Below are 14,668 nucleotides of genomic sequence, written 5' to 3'. Positions count from 1 at the left end.
TATTTTGTAACTACAGGCTAACATGGCTAACTCCTCTGGATCTATGATTAGACCAAAGAATCCTCTAGACCAAGATTCTGTTTCCAACAGTGGCCAGCCAGATATCTCTGGGAAGGTCACAAGGAATACAGGAAAAGGATAGCCATCCTGCTTTCCCACAGCAACTGCTACTCAAAGGTTCACTGCCCCTGGCCCTTGAGGCTCCATTAATGGCCACCTACTATAGCTTATAGCCACTGATAGGCTTTTCCTTCCAGGAACTTGCCTAGTCCCCTTTTAAAGCTAGAGGTTATTGCCAGGTCTCGGGCAGGGAATTCCATAAGTGAATAGTGTGAAGAAATACTGTCCTACCCTGATTCCACTTCCAATAGCTTTTTTGGGGTGGTCCAAATTTTAGTACTATGCAGATGGAAGAAAACAGACCTCTCCTCATATAACGAATACACATTTTCCCCTCCTTTCCCCTTTAGCCAATCCTGGCAGTCACTTGCAGCAGCAATATATCAAAGGGTACCAGTGAGACAACATGCACTCTCTATGGCCCTACACAAAGTCCCAAAGGAGAACACTTCCCTGTCGCACAGTGCAACACTGCAGTCACTTGGGACAGCAAAGCATCTCAAGTCAGCTTTGATTTTTGATCCTGGATGTACAGATGCGGAAACTGATATGGGCTGTCAACTCCTCAAAGTGACTTGGGGACAAAACTCTTTTAGTGTTTTGCTGTTTTGCAGCTATGCATTTCCATCTCCATGTACAGAAAAGTCACACACAAAGCATCATTCACACACATGTGCTCCCCCCAAAAAACAAACAGGCCTCTTGGCATAAAAACAGCCATCTCTCCTGCTACTTATCGGGACGTAATACTCATTCCTAGGCACCCCTTATCAGGTTTGAGAGAATCATCTGAAAGTTGCCAGTGCAGACAATACAAGCAAGAGAGCCAGCAACAAAAAGGGGAAAGAAAAAGGAGAAATCCAAGGGGGGGGGGTTGCACCTGAAAAGTGACTCCTGGGGGGGTCCCCATTTTCATCTGTTGCAGCCCAAACAACGAAGAGGCCTGCAGCATCTTAAAATTTTGCAGGACATAATCTACTTCCATCAGATGCGTGAAGTGCAGTCCTTCATGTGTGTGCATGTGAATGAACTCATGGAGCTGCTTACGCTAAGTCAGTCTATTTAGCTCCGTATTGCTTACTCTGACTGGCAGTAGCTCTCCAGAGGTGTTATTTTATTTATTTATTTGATTTTTAGCCCCCCTATTTATCTATTTATTTGATTTTTAGCTCGACCTCCCACAAACGGGCTCAGAGCGGGGTACAGTAATATGATTGATACACAGTTAAAACATTTAATACATTTAAAACTCCCAAACAGCAATATATATACAGTCAACATCTCAGACAGCAGCCCCCTCCAAATTCCCCAATCATAATGTAAACAGAAAAGGGGGGGATGGAGGCCACAGTTAATATCATTCCAGTGACTTTGATTGTAAGGGGGGCAGATGATTTCATAGCCCCCTTGGCGGGAGACCGGTAGGAAGGCTCCCCTAAGGCTGGCCTCAACCGGATGCCTGGCGGAACATCTCTGTCTTACAGGCCCATTGAAAAGATATAAGATCTTGGCAGGTTTGGGTGTCTTCTGACAGAGAGTTTCATCAGGTTGGGGCCAGGACTGAAAAAGCCCTGGCCTTGGTCAAGGCCAGCCAAGACTCCCTGGGGCCAGGGAACACCAGTAAGTTCTTATCTGCCTATCTTAGCGCTCTCTAGGGTACATTCGGGAAGAGGCGGTCCCTGAGGTATGCTGGTTAGGAAGAAATTTTTTAACTGGAGATGCTGAGGAATTAAATTGGGGACCTTCAGCATTCAAAGCAGGTGCTTTGCCACTGAGTCATCCATATTCACCCTTACAGTGCAATCCTAAGCACAGTTACTCCAGTCTAAGACCATTGATTTCAGTTAGCTTAGACTGTAATAACTCTGCTTAGGATTTTACTGTGTCTAAAGGGCCCAACTCAGATGTTACTTTTTTTTAATGAGTTGAATCAGCACTCCCCCAACCTGACTCTCATTTCTCTCCGTCAGATGGTAGCAGAGGGAAACTCATTTTCCAAGGGCAAAAGGGAGACTTGATTCAGAGTGGGTCCGCAGTGTGGGAGGAGACAGGGCTTCATCCCACTGTGCCATTTTTCCAACCTGTAATGGCCCCAGGAGGGAGTTATTTCCCTGGCTGGGTGCTGCACTTGCAACTTTCTCTAGGGTAGCCCCCATCTTATGGAACGGTCTACCTGAAGTGGCCAGGAAAGCTGCCATGCTCCTAGCTTTCCGTAAACTATGCAAAACTGAATTATTCAGGAGGGCTTTCTACTCGGATTACAGGACTGTGTCACAAGAAATAGCTCAGAGAGATGCCTTGGTAGGGACAGGGACTAAACACTACACTGCTGGGTACCGTCTGCTGATGTAGATATGCGTCTACTAGGAAGTTTCCACACTGCTATAAACATGCCATGGAAATTAGTTATGCTTTATTTCAGATAGATTTCATCTCTTCATGCATGTTTAATATTTTTCTGCTACCCTTCCCTATTGTATCTGTTTCCCTGTTGTTGTTCATTATTGTACTTTGCTCAGTAAATGTCCTAGCTGTCGAATATATTGTATTTTCACTCGTACTGTGTAATCTGCCTTGGACCTCAGTGAGAAAAGCAGACTATTAATAACAATAATCATAATAATAACTTGTATGTACATGTTTGGCTCTAAATTTACAGCTTAAGTTCCTTGGGTAGCGATTTCTCTCTCTGCTTACGCTGCGCAATAAAGCAAAGTTCCACCTCCACCAAAAGGGCAACATAAACCAAAGGGGACACACTCTAGCACAGCAGCTCTGATCATCTGTTACAAACCACTCAGCCCTCCCGTTGCTGACAACTGACCTGACTAAAGCTTTGCAGGATTTCAGATACGCTAGTTTAGCAAGACAAACCTGGCAAAGCCACATAAGCGAGCATGGACCAGAACAGGTGGCATCAGAGACACACGGGAAGAGATTTTGCCAGCATGCAGAAGCCCAGTGGACCAGCTACTTTGGAATCTTTTCTTCCATTTACTACAGTACTAAAACATTAGCCAGACATTGGGGAGGGGTGGGGAGGGGAGGGAGAAAGCGAGAGATCCCATGAATGCAAGCCAAGAGCAGATCTGGTTTCATTCGGCAACAGCACACTCTCTGTGGCAGTGGACGGGTAATGGACGTTTCCAACAACCCAGTTACCACATCATAATTGCAGCTGTCTTGCACGAGTAACCACAGTTATTGTAGAGAACATGAAGGTTGTCTTGCTGGATCAGACAGAAGGTCCATGCAACTCAATGTATTTTTTTTCAATCTGGCTGCCAAAGTCCTCCAATGAGGTTGCAGGCTGGGCAGTGATGGAGAGGGCCCTCCCCTCTCGTCATTCCCCAACACCTAATGCTAATACACTGCCTCTGATCATGGAGGTTCCACCATCAATACACCCCTCTGCCATGAACATATCTAATCCTCTCTCGAGGAGATCAAAGCCTGAGAGCACCACTGCAACTTGCTATAATTATCTTGACTGAATAATTATAGTAGGAAAAAATATTTCCTTTTCACTGTTCTGCATTTACTGCCAATCATTTTCAAATTCAGGTATAAATCTATAGAAAAAACAACCTAGGGTCAGAAATTACCTTCCAGGTGAGCTTGGCATAGAAAACATCCACTTTCTGGGTGGAGGGGCAACAATAGTCGAACAGGAAGATAGGGAGCAACTAGAAAGAATCAGTGCTGTACACATCACAACGAGCAAACAGGAGCCAATGAAATTAACGTACAATTTCCTATGCTGCAAAACAGATCTGTGGGACTTACTGTCACAGGATGTGAATCTTGGGCCATAGCAGAAATTAGTAAATGCTAGACCAAAGAAACTGAGGCATATGTTAAATGGATGGAAGAAATATGATGATTACTTTGTGTCTGTATGTTAAATCTTGAGACATGCCTAGAAGTGACCTTCATCAGGTCTCAGATGAGCTCTTTCACCATGTCCCTTCTGCATGTAATAGACCCAGGGCTGTTCCCCAGTAGTTCACACAGCAGTCTGAGCAGGAGAGAGGGGGACCAAACATCAGCACAAGTGGTACAGTCCACATAGGAGGCTGTTGGCCATGGCCAAGGAGAAATAGGCACCTGCTTGCATTTCAAGTTTACTAGCCAAGAATCAAAATCAGAGCATGCGGGAAGCTTTCTGCTTAGCTAAGAGGTACCTGCCATCTTCCTAATGCTGGAAGCAGAGCTAAAAGGGCACTTCCTTTCATGCACTTCCACAAGCAGCAAGATTCACCCACTGTCAGAAGCAGGACACTGGGCCACAGAAGAATCACGGAGAGTTCAGTCTCGGTCCCATATTTTCACCCCAAAACAAAGTGCAGCCAAACCAACCAGCTGGAAAGGTTGACAATTTGACTTCATCCCTACTCTTTCCCCTACAGGGCTCCTTGCTTCCAAAGATAGAAGGGAGACCCTGTTCACCTTCCCAAAGGCCCCTGCAATGAACGGTCTTCAGTATCTTGAGGCTCTGAGAATGGGGGAGGGGGGAGAAAAAATGCTCATTTTTCAAATCCAGATCTCAGCTTGCCTTAGGACAGAAACAAAACAAAAATCTGACACCACCATCCAACTCAGCTGCCTCAAACACAATTACAACTTTTGCTCAATATTTATTTAGCGTACCAGGCGCTGTACAAATGTTTGCAAACCTGCTGGATAGGAAGTAGGCAACACCTAAAATACACAGCAGGTACGGTTCTCTGAAGAGATCTGGAAGCAGGCAGGCCCTCAAACTCGCTCACCCCTACCTCTGCCACATTCAGCCTGCGATTCAAAGAGAAACCATCTCCCACTGAGGCACCAAACACACAGAGCACCCCTAAGCCGAAGGAGTTCTGACTCATGGCAGGAAGCACCTATTTCCCTGAGTCATACCCGCTCTCTCCAGTGGGAGCTATTGACTCAGCACCACGAAAGCTCCGTCAGCAAGTTCCCAGCTACCCATCAATTCCCTATCTATTCCTGCTGGTGGGGGGGGGGATTCATAAGCGCCTGCCAACAGCCCACCCAATACAAGCGTAAGATTCACTCACAGCAAGGCCAGAGGGAAAGAGAGAGAGAGAGAGAGATTGAGGCTCACTGCCACCTCTGCTACGATTCCCCTGGGATGGGTGGTTTCTGAGGACAGAATCCCCGTTGCTATCACTCTTGATATATGACTGTCATAAATCCATAGCCACGAGCAATAAAAACGCTGGCTCCATCCAGCAAGACATATTCGGCTAATTATAGTGTCTGTGGTCAAATACCTAGCTCTGTATCCGAACAGGCGTGTGATCCCTTTATGATGCACAGAGGGGCAAGTCTGGGAATATTTGCTCTTACCTTGGTTGGGTGTGTTTACCTCCATGTGCAGAACAAGCCTCTTCACATCTGACAAAGGAGAGCCAAATCGCCACAAGCCAGGCACCTCATTTCCCTTGGGTGGCCCAGAGACACACATACAGGTGACTGAGACCACACACACCAGGCCAACCACACAGAAAGGCACAGTAAAACAATTATGACCCAAGAGGTCCCTTCCAACCCTATGATTCTATGCTATTCCAAGGCAAGGCATCCACGGCACAGATGTGTGATATCCACACTGAGGATTACCCCAATGCATCTTCCTTTCACCCCACACACTTTCAAGTCCAAGTTATCGCTGTAAGCCGTTGCTTCTAAACACTTCAGAACATCCGTGGCAAATCCAAACAACTGGAAGGGGGTGGAGTTCAAAAGGACTTACTGAAAATTTTCCAAAACACTGTCAGAAAAGGCTTCAGGATGTACAAGTCCCTGTTTGCCTTCATCACGTATTCCTTATCGCCAACACATAACGCTGGCTTCATACAGGGGGGCGAAGGAGAGTTTTCCCACACCAGCTTCCAAAAAGGAAGGCCCCCGCACTCTGTAACAACAATGCGGGTCACACCATCTCTGAAGCAAACGTGTTTCCTAGTACTACAATCTGGGACTCTGCTGCCAAGGCAGAAATTTGTATCGAAGCAGGGGCATTCCCGTGCTGTCCACACAGGTCTCAAACATGAAAGCCCCTCCTCACACAGAGCTCTGTATGTGCATCAGAGTGGCTGATCAGCGCTTGAGGACTGGATGCTTGAATTGGCACGGTCCATTCAACCACAGCAGTAAACACAAAGTGTGGGCTTTTATTCTCACTTCTTGGCAAGAGAAATCTTTCCTCACTTAATATTAGGCAGCCCACAGGAAAAACAACCAACAACTTGTTATTCATTCATAAGAAAGTGTTGCCTCCACGCCTTCCTTTTTCCACCTTGATGAAGGGAGCTCTGACTCTCAAAAGCTCATACCCTGCAAATAGAGTTGATCTTTAAAGTGCTACTGGACCAGAATCTTGTTGCCTTCACTAAACACCTAGAAGTGTATCAGCCATCTCTAGAACAAAAATTAGGATAAAAATTCAAGACTGAGAAACAAGGCACAGAACAGCTATCAGTCGGTCTAGTTGCGATGTTGCCCTCGTACCAGCGTAATGCCACATTTTGGCTGGCACAACTGGAGGTACAGCATACCTTTAAAAGTGGTGAAACCAACCATCAGACTGGATTTGCTGCAAACTGTTGTTTTGGCTGGACAAATAAACTGGTTCCAATTTGTTTGGGGTGGCCACCATCAACACAACCTAACCAAAACGCATTGGCTTGAATCCCATGGAGGAGTTCAGTTTTTGGAGTGAGACTTCCCCATATCCTCCTCCCCCTGCAGGCCAGAATACCCCTGAATTGCTGCTCCTGGTGGGAAGAGGACCGTACAGGGAAGGAGTCAGAAACCTGAAGGGAGGAGTGAACTGGCAAAAATCACCCTCTCTTCCAACCATGGAAAGCCTTTACTTTAATTGGAAATAAAAGCATTGATTTCAACTGAACCGGAGCTGTTTCGGTGATAGTAGGCATGCCATGGTAGCTTCAAGTTGTCTTTCCTGAGATGACCATTGCAAAACAGCTCACATGGGTAAAAACCACAATGCTTAAGCACATGCACGAGAGCACTCTAAGCTGGCACCGCGCACCAACTGGTCGCACCAACGCACCACAAATCGATCAGAAGAGCAACACACGAGCATCCTGTTTTCCATCTTAAAGCACGTCCCTTCTCGGCAATCTCTCAGAGATGCAGTGCCCTGAGCCGACCTCCCTGCTGTGCGCTAGACAACCTCAATTCCTCCTTGCCATCGGCACTCTCAGCCAGGGACTCCACTCAGGCCTGCAGTGGATTAGAAGAATTACAGGCCTCCCCGTCACAGTAACAGCAGGGCATGGAACCTGTCTTCTTTGCAGGTGGAAAGGTCAGAAGGCCTCTGCTGGGGTCACAACCTGTCTGCCCTCCCACTGCCCCGAGGCCAGGAAGGGCTCTCATCAGGGCGCCAAAGTCACCGCCTCTCATTTCCTGTTGGAAAATGTCTCTGCTGCATGAGGGAGCAAAAGGTGCCAGGGCTGAAAGGTGCAGGTGGCAACACACAGCCCAGGCCAGGCTCTGAGCTCTGCACACTCACACAGAATCCTGGAGCAAGAAGGGTCTTCCAGTTACTGCCAAATTATAATTGTGAGCGTTGGGAGGACTAGGGGGGAGGGGAGGGGGAGAAAGAGGCGAATCCAAAGGAAGTTTGCAAGGCAGGACTAACATATGGGATTCTGCCAAGTTTTAAATGCAAACATTCCTTTTTTGCGTCTCTTCTCCTTCTCCTCTCCCCCCGCCCCCCCCAACCGCCCGCTTTTCTCATGACAATCAAGTTTGGCTCCTCTAAGGCACTGAGAAATTTACGGATTATAAAGCAAAGAAGCAGCCTCACCCAGAATCTAATCCTGGTACCTCAAGGGAAGGGGTCCTGCGTCCCCCGCCCCCAACATACACACAACACCATCTTACCATAGTTAGCCCAGACAATCTACATCTATGATCTCCTCGAATGTTTGCAGACATCAGATCAGAAGGAGAAAGGGCTCCTGCCGGGATGCTTCCATCTGGCCCAGCATGTGAGGGTTATGGAGAGCACACACACACCCCACAAACCCCTGGTTCACAAAAGGTCAGCCCTTCTGTCGTTATTGCCAGGATCTTTCATGGCCGCTGCATTTGAAACACAGGCTTTGAGGTTTCTAAAGAACCTTCCCACCCCACGCATACACACACTCCCAAAAAAGAGAGGAAGAACAGGCAAGGAAGATAAGGCAGGTAGGCAGAGATTTGAAAAGCAAAGCTAATTTTTCCACGTTTCAGAACAGGAGGCTGAACGGACGGGGAAGTTTGGTGACAGTTTTAAAGACATGGTCACATCAACAACAACTGAATAGGAAGTGCATACTGGTAGGGACTCTCCTTTCAGCAGGGGCTGGTGAGGATGGACCTCCCACCCTGCCGTCCAGTTCTCAATTGAGTCAGGGCAACTTCTTGCCTGTGGTACACATTTGACCACCACAGTGGCTCTGACCCAAAGAGCTTGGAGAATTTCCCAAGCAATCAATATGCTGCCGGACATCAAGGCCGATCAGACGCCAACACACTATGCAAGGCGCTGCATACCACTTGGAGAGGGTGGAGCCAGGAACCGAGAACATAGCTGCCTGGCTTCAGCCTTTCAATACCAAGGGGAAAATCAGAGAGACTTCCGCAGTTTGATACAAGTTGAATCTGATACACTCTAGGCCCAAGGTCTCCAGCTACTATGGCTGCCCTCAGCCTTCCAGTCCCTTGGCATCCCTGCCTAGAGCACAAGAAATTGGTAGAGTCGGTGTATGCACGTATGCACACATGCACACTCCAGACTGACAGCTGGAAGAAGCCGCGTTTGCATAGAGTGCAAAGCCCTGCCCTCCAGCACTGGGCATGCACAGAGGAGTGTCCTTCCTGCCCCCACCCCCTCCGTGGCCTGCCCCAGTTCAGTGGGTCAGGCTGGTGCTGGGCAGGCAGCGCTACGAAAAAGCAGCCCCTACGGCTTAGAGGAGGGTTGAGGCAGAGGGTGGAGACTGTAGCCTGGCACAGTGCCAGTCCGGGGATATTAACCCAGCCATGCACGCAAGTAAAGAGGAGGGCTGGCAAACATGGAAAAAGCGAAGGGAGGGGTTCCAAGCTACATTTTGGAGAGGGGCTAGTTGAAAGGGCCCCTCCCCATCCCCTGCAAGGATGTGCCTACTGGGGAGGGATGAAGCCGAACAGCCCCCCCCCCACACGCTTTGCCCTTCACCAGCGCCTCTGCAAAGCTTTCAAGGACACAGCAGAGCCTGCCTCCCATGGAGAGGCAGAAAAGGGGGACAGTCCCATCTACCCCCCCAAGAGAGACTGAACAGCTAAATCTCCTACATGGACCAATCCTAAATTCACCACCACCACCACCCCAGCCGTACAAATTCGGCAGGCTTGACGAGGGGTGGCCGGCAGTAAGGTGCACGGGAAAACCTGCACCCGCTTCCAATGCATCACATTCGCCTCCTTTGCCAGAATCTCGGGGGTGGCAAGAGATCAGTGGTGCAAGAGCCTGGGTGGGAAATCGCACCGGAGAGAACGGAGCCCCCCTCCCCACCGCTACAGGTGTGTGCGGGGGGAGAAAGTGGTCTCCGGGTCTCCGCCCAATGCTAGAGTGTGCCCCCCCACACCGCACACACACTAATACCCTGCAGTCTGGCTTTGCGCTTTACTGTGCAAACCCTCCCCCGCCCCCAAATGCCACCTTAATCGCCTTTCACGTCTCCCTGAAATCATCCCTCCCTCCTCCACGAGAACGGGGGGGGGCTCCCCCCGCTCCCCCTCCCCGGTCGGGTCATGCCAGGCTGCCATTTTTTACTGCTTGCTCCGCTTTGCCCTCTACTTGCTTACTCTCTGCTTTGCAGGAGAATTTCAGGGGGAGGGGGCGCGGGGGAGAGAGACGGAAATCCACCACGGCTTCCCCTCCTGCCCCCCCCATCTTTGCGTGTGTCTTTTTTTTGTCCCTGCAAAACCCAGATGCATCTTTGCAAAAAGCCCCTAATCGCAGAACAGCACAGGCGAGACACGTCTGCAAAAATGGAAATTAATAAAGCCCCCCCTCACCCGGCTGCACAGCGCGCGCGCACACACAAACACACGCATGGGGGAGCACCACTGCACTCTTCTCCCCCCGCCCCCGTCAAGCTTCTTTCCTCTCCCTCCTCATATTATTTAGGGAAGATCCGTGAAGTTCAAGTTCACCCAGAATCTAGAAGGGGAAATCTATAGCGTTAGGCACATCTTGGAGAGGGACTCCTCGCTGCCAGCCCCCCTTCTTTGCCCATCCCTGTGCCAGGAGGAAGCCACTTGAACTTGACGACGTGAGGGGGGGGGGGAGAGGAAGACAGCAGAGGCGCTGCCAATAGCAGACCTCTACAAACACGGACGTGCAATTTCTGTGCAATGCAATAAAATGCAACAAGCGATCGCGGCGGGTGGGGGGGAGGGTAGAGTTGCCGCTGCTTGTACTGGGCATGCATGGAAAATGCAAAGCAGGAAAGGCGCGGGAGGGGGGGCGCTGCGGCTGGTGCGGGGATGCGGCGGGGGGGGGTGTCTGCCAGCCCCTCTCCGCCAGCCTCGCATGTCATAGCAACCTCTCCCCCGGCTTCTCCAGAAACCCCTGCCCAGGGTGGAAGAGGAAAGCTAGCCCTGGCACAGATGACCCCCCTTTCCCTTTGCAAGTGTCAGCTCTTCCCCTCCATGGTTTTTTTTTTTTACCTTCGCCCCGGCGTCGCTGCCGCTGTTGCAGCTGCTGCTTCCTTCCCGGGAGGGGGGATCCTCCTCCTCCTTCTTCCGCGCTCCCTCTTGCCTTGCCTTGCCTTGCCCTGCCCGGGGAGGAGGCCTCGCCCGCCGCCTCCACTGCAGCAACTAAGCCGCTCGGATCGGACCACCTCGGCTCCGTTCGGACGCGCTCGGCCCGCAGCGCCGCCAAAGCCCGAGAGGGGGAGCCCGAGAGGCGCCGGCCGCCTAGGCCGGGGCGTCTCGCCAGACGAGCGGCCACCTGGGTCCTAAAACCCGTCTTTTCCCTCGCGAAGGAAATCCCCCTTACCTTGCGGGACAGGGGCCAAAGCCTCGCCCTTTCACTGACCCCTACGCCCCGCCTACAGCCAGCCCCCTTGCTTGTGCAACGCTAAAGCAGCTCTCTCTAAACACTACAGAGATTCCCAAGAAGCTCTTAAAAAGCAGCCACTCCATCATTTGTCCCCAGAGCAGCCGATCAGTCTGGAGATTCCATTTCCAGCTGTCATTCCTGACGTTTCTCCTTCCAGAGTCTATTTAACCGTTTTACTCCTGGCTACTGCTGTTTCTTGTGGCGTTGAGTCCCATAGGTTAATCATTCATTAATTTATCTCTGAGCATATGTTGAGCCAAGCAGAGTTCCATATGACAAAAGGCACTTTTCAATGCCTAGCAGTTCACAGAGAGAAGTTTACTCTCTCTTCCCCACTGAGCTGTGATAATAGCTAGCCACCACCACACATAAAATCAGGATCTCATCTCACCACACACAAAGTCAAGATTTCATCTCACCAGACATAAATTATACTTCAGGTTGAACAGCCCAGATAGTGGGAGCTCACTTGTTAACTTGACGCTGAGGAACATACACCCTAAAGCACTCTTCCATGGCCATGAGGCCATGGCTCAGTGGCAGAGCTCTGTTTTGCAGGAGAAAACTCCCAAATTCCCATCCCTGGCATCTTTAGTGAAAAGAATGATGTGAGAAACTATCTGAGACCCTAGAGAGCTCCTGCCAGAATAAGTTAATAGGACACAGCCTTTAGTTTGAACCCCCAGAAAACAAAGTCGCAGTATACAATACAAAATTGCATCCCCTTACCTGGAAAAAATTATCAGTTTCCAGCATCTACCATTACTGCTGTCCTGGGAACACAGATTCAAATCTTCCCTGCAATCTCTGAGCATGCCTTCAGGACATCTGCCTTTTAACAACTCCAGCTGGGAGTAAACAATGGGAGGAGAAACAATAGCTCATCAGTGTTAAGTGGCAGTGAGGGGTGACAGTGAGGGGCTCAGCGCCTGAGAAAGAACAACCAAGGGCACCCCCTCAATCAGTTCTAAACACCCACAGGCCACGCATCCCTTGAGCAGCAACAGCCGCCCACTTCCGTTTTGACTAAGCTGCCCAGCCTCCACTTTGTACAACGGAAGTGACAACACAATCCTATGCACAGTTACTTCTGTCTAAGCTCCACTGGGCTTAGACCAGAGTAACTCTGCATAGAATTGAAGCATTAAGCCACTTTGAAGGGGGTGGAGAATGCTTTGAAGAATCTAACTAATTTTGCAGCATGCATACACAGCACAGGAATACATGGAAAAGAGTGCCTTGCTGGAGGATTTTATTCTGCACCAAGGACAAAGTTTTCTTTCCTGGCTAGCCCATCACTAAAGAATGAAGCAGCAAAAGAAAAGGCACCAACAGGTCTACAGCTAGTTGTGAAAGTAACAACACTGATTTTAGGAGGTCAGTGTAGAGGTAGAGTGGCTATTTTACGGCTGCCCTAGTCTGTCTATCCACATGGTACTGCCTGACCAGAAAACAGATCCTGTTGCCTAGAGAAAGCAGTTGTTAATTGTGTGCTCTGCTGCTTCATCACAAACCCGAAGGCAAAAAGAAAATCTTTTACAATGCACTATTTTGAATAACTGGAACTCTTGCGGCACTGAGCTGAGCTAGAGAGTCCACTTCAGCACCTGACAAAATGGGCTCCAGCTCCTAAAAACTTCTGGCTCAATAAATTAAAAAGTGGGGAGGGGCCATGGCTCACGGCCGGGTCAGTCATCCGCTTTGCATGCAGAAGGTCCCAGCGGAGATCTCCATCTCTAGCTGAAAGGAGCAGGTTGTAGGTAATATGAAAGATCTCTACCCAAAGCCCTGGGGGAACAGCTGCCAGTCAGAGCCGATGAGACTCAGCTCGATACAGCAAGGGTCTGACTCATAAGAAGGCTGTTTCATGTATTCCGATGTCAGTCTTTAAGGTGCCACAAAAGTCTCTGTTATTTCAGCTGCAGCAGATTAACAGAATTACTCCTCTGGAATGTATCAAGGTTTTTAATGTTTGTGATCCAGAGACAATAGAGGTATCTCTAACCTGAGCCAGATCTCCTGCCAAGCCAAGTGACTGATTGCTCAGGGTGGACAAGGAGGAGGGTGCCAATGCAGCACAGGGGCTCAGTGCCCTCCCAGTCATCAGTGGGATCGGAAGTGCCTGGCATCCTCGCCTGATTTCTTCTCTACAGGCCCTTGGCCTATTCCATAGTGAAAATAAACCACGTCGCGCAAATCTCGCGCAAGAAAATGCGATCTTCCACGTTTTTCCCGGCATGATCCGCAACGTTGCGCAACGTCCCGGCTTCAGGTAAGCCGTGTGGAATCGGCCCAGTCTAGATATAGCCCATGGGCAGCCGTACCAATATCAAAACTGAGATTTGGTTTTACTAACCCAAGATTTCTGGGGCAGTTGTCAAGGGAAGAGGCACAACCAGCAGACAACCCAGTTATGAAGCCCAAGCAAAGGCAGACCACTCCTGCTATTTTTGTCAGGCCTGACCGAATCAGACGCTTCCGACTGCCTGCCCTTCACAAGGGTCAATATGGCCGATGCCAATTCCTTCCCACGGCTGAAGAGGGTCCTAAGCTTTGAGGGCACACAGCTAATCAAGGTAGGCCAGCCGCCAGGTGGGGTGTGGAGCTTTCCTGGAACTACAACTGATCTCCAGACCACAGAAATCAATTCCGGTGGAGAAAATGGCAGCTGCAGAGAGTGGACTCTATGGCCTCACTGCTCCGCTCCCCCCTTACAGATTCTGCCCCCTCCAGGCACCTCTCCCAAATCTCCAGGAATTTCAAAAGCCAATATTAATTTTTATTTTATTACTTTTATTTACATTATTTTGAGTCATCCTTTCTCACTGGGACTTGAGGTCAATTGCACAGAGTAAGGTAATACAATCAACAGGGTGGGACATCCTATAAACAGCGCAATAGGATTTGGATGGAAGAAACCTGGAATCAACCAGAAGCTGAAGCAAAGCATAAATATTAACATCACACTTCAAACAATGCTAAAAATCACATCCCAGGATTGTGCTTCCAGCAACAGACAGTGTGAACTATATACACAGTGGCACAGACTACAGGGCCTGGCCCTTTACCCAAGCATCTTTCGGAACCATTTTGAGTTGGCAGCTCTAAGGATGCTGCTGTGAGGCTTCTGGTTCAAGGCCCAGAGAATTCAATGAAAAAGTTGTCAGAAGGCATTGGGTTCCATCCCTAGAATTTCTTCTTTGTTTAAAAAATAGTAAAGAGTCCGGTAGCACTTTTAAGACTAACCAACTTTATTGTAGCATAAGCTTTCGGGAACCACAGCTCTCTTCGTCAGATTGACGAAGAGAGCTGTGGTTCTCGAAAGCTTATGCTACAATAAAGTTGGTTAGTCTTAAAAGTGCTACCGGACTCTTTACTATTTTGCAACGACGCAGCTAACTCCTCTGGATCTTGTTTGTTTAAAAC

The 14,668-nt window shown here is 49.3% G+C and overlaps 1 protein-coding gene across 3 annotated transcripts in view; it reads right to left on the bottom strand.

Moving 5' to 3' along the window:
* The window catches only part of DNMT3A (DNA methyltransferase 3 alpha), a 106,390-nt gene extending 95,390 nt beyond the window's left edge, over nucleotides 1-11,000 (bottom strand). For all 3 annotated transcript variants that reach the window (XM_054989182.1, XM_054989191.1, XM_054989215.1), the window contains exon 1: nucleotides 10,849-11,000. The gene's annotated coding sequence lies outside the window, so the exon portion shown is untranslated. The remainder of the gene's footprint in view (nucleotides 1-10,848) is intronic.
* Between the last annotated feature and the right edge of the window lie 3,668 nt (nucleotides 11,001-14,668).

This window comes from Eublepharis macularius, chromosome 1, assembly GCF_028583425.1.
Source record: "Eublepharis macularius isolate TG4126 chromosome 1, MPM_Emac_v1.0, whole genome shotgun sequence".
NCBI lineage: Eukaryota > Metazoa > Chordata > Lepidosauria > Squamata > Eublepharidae > Eublepharis > Eublepharis macularius.
Note: the sequence above shows the minus strand (reverse complement) of the source record. Positions and strands in the feature narration are given on the sequence as shown.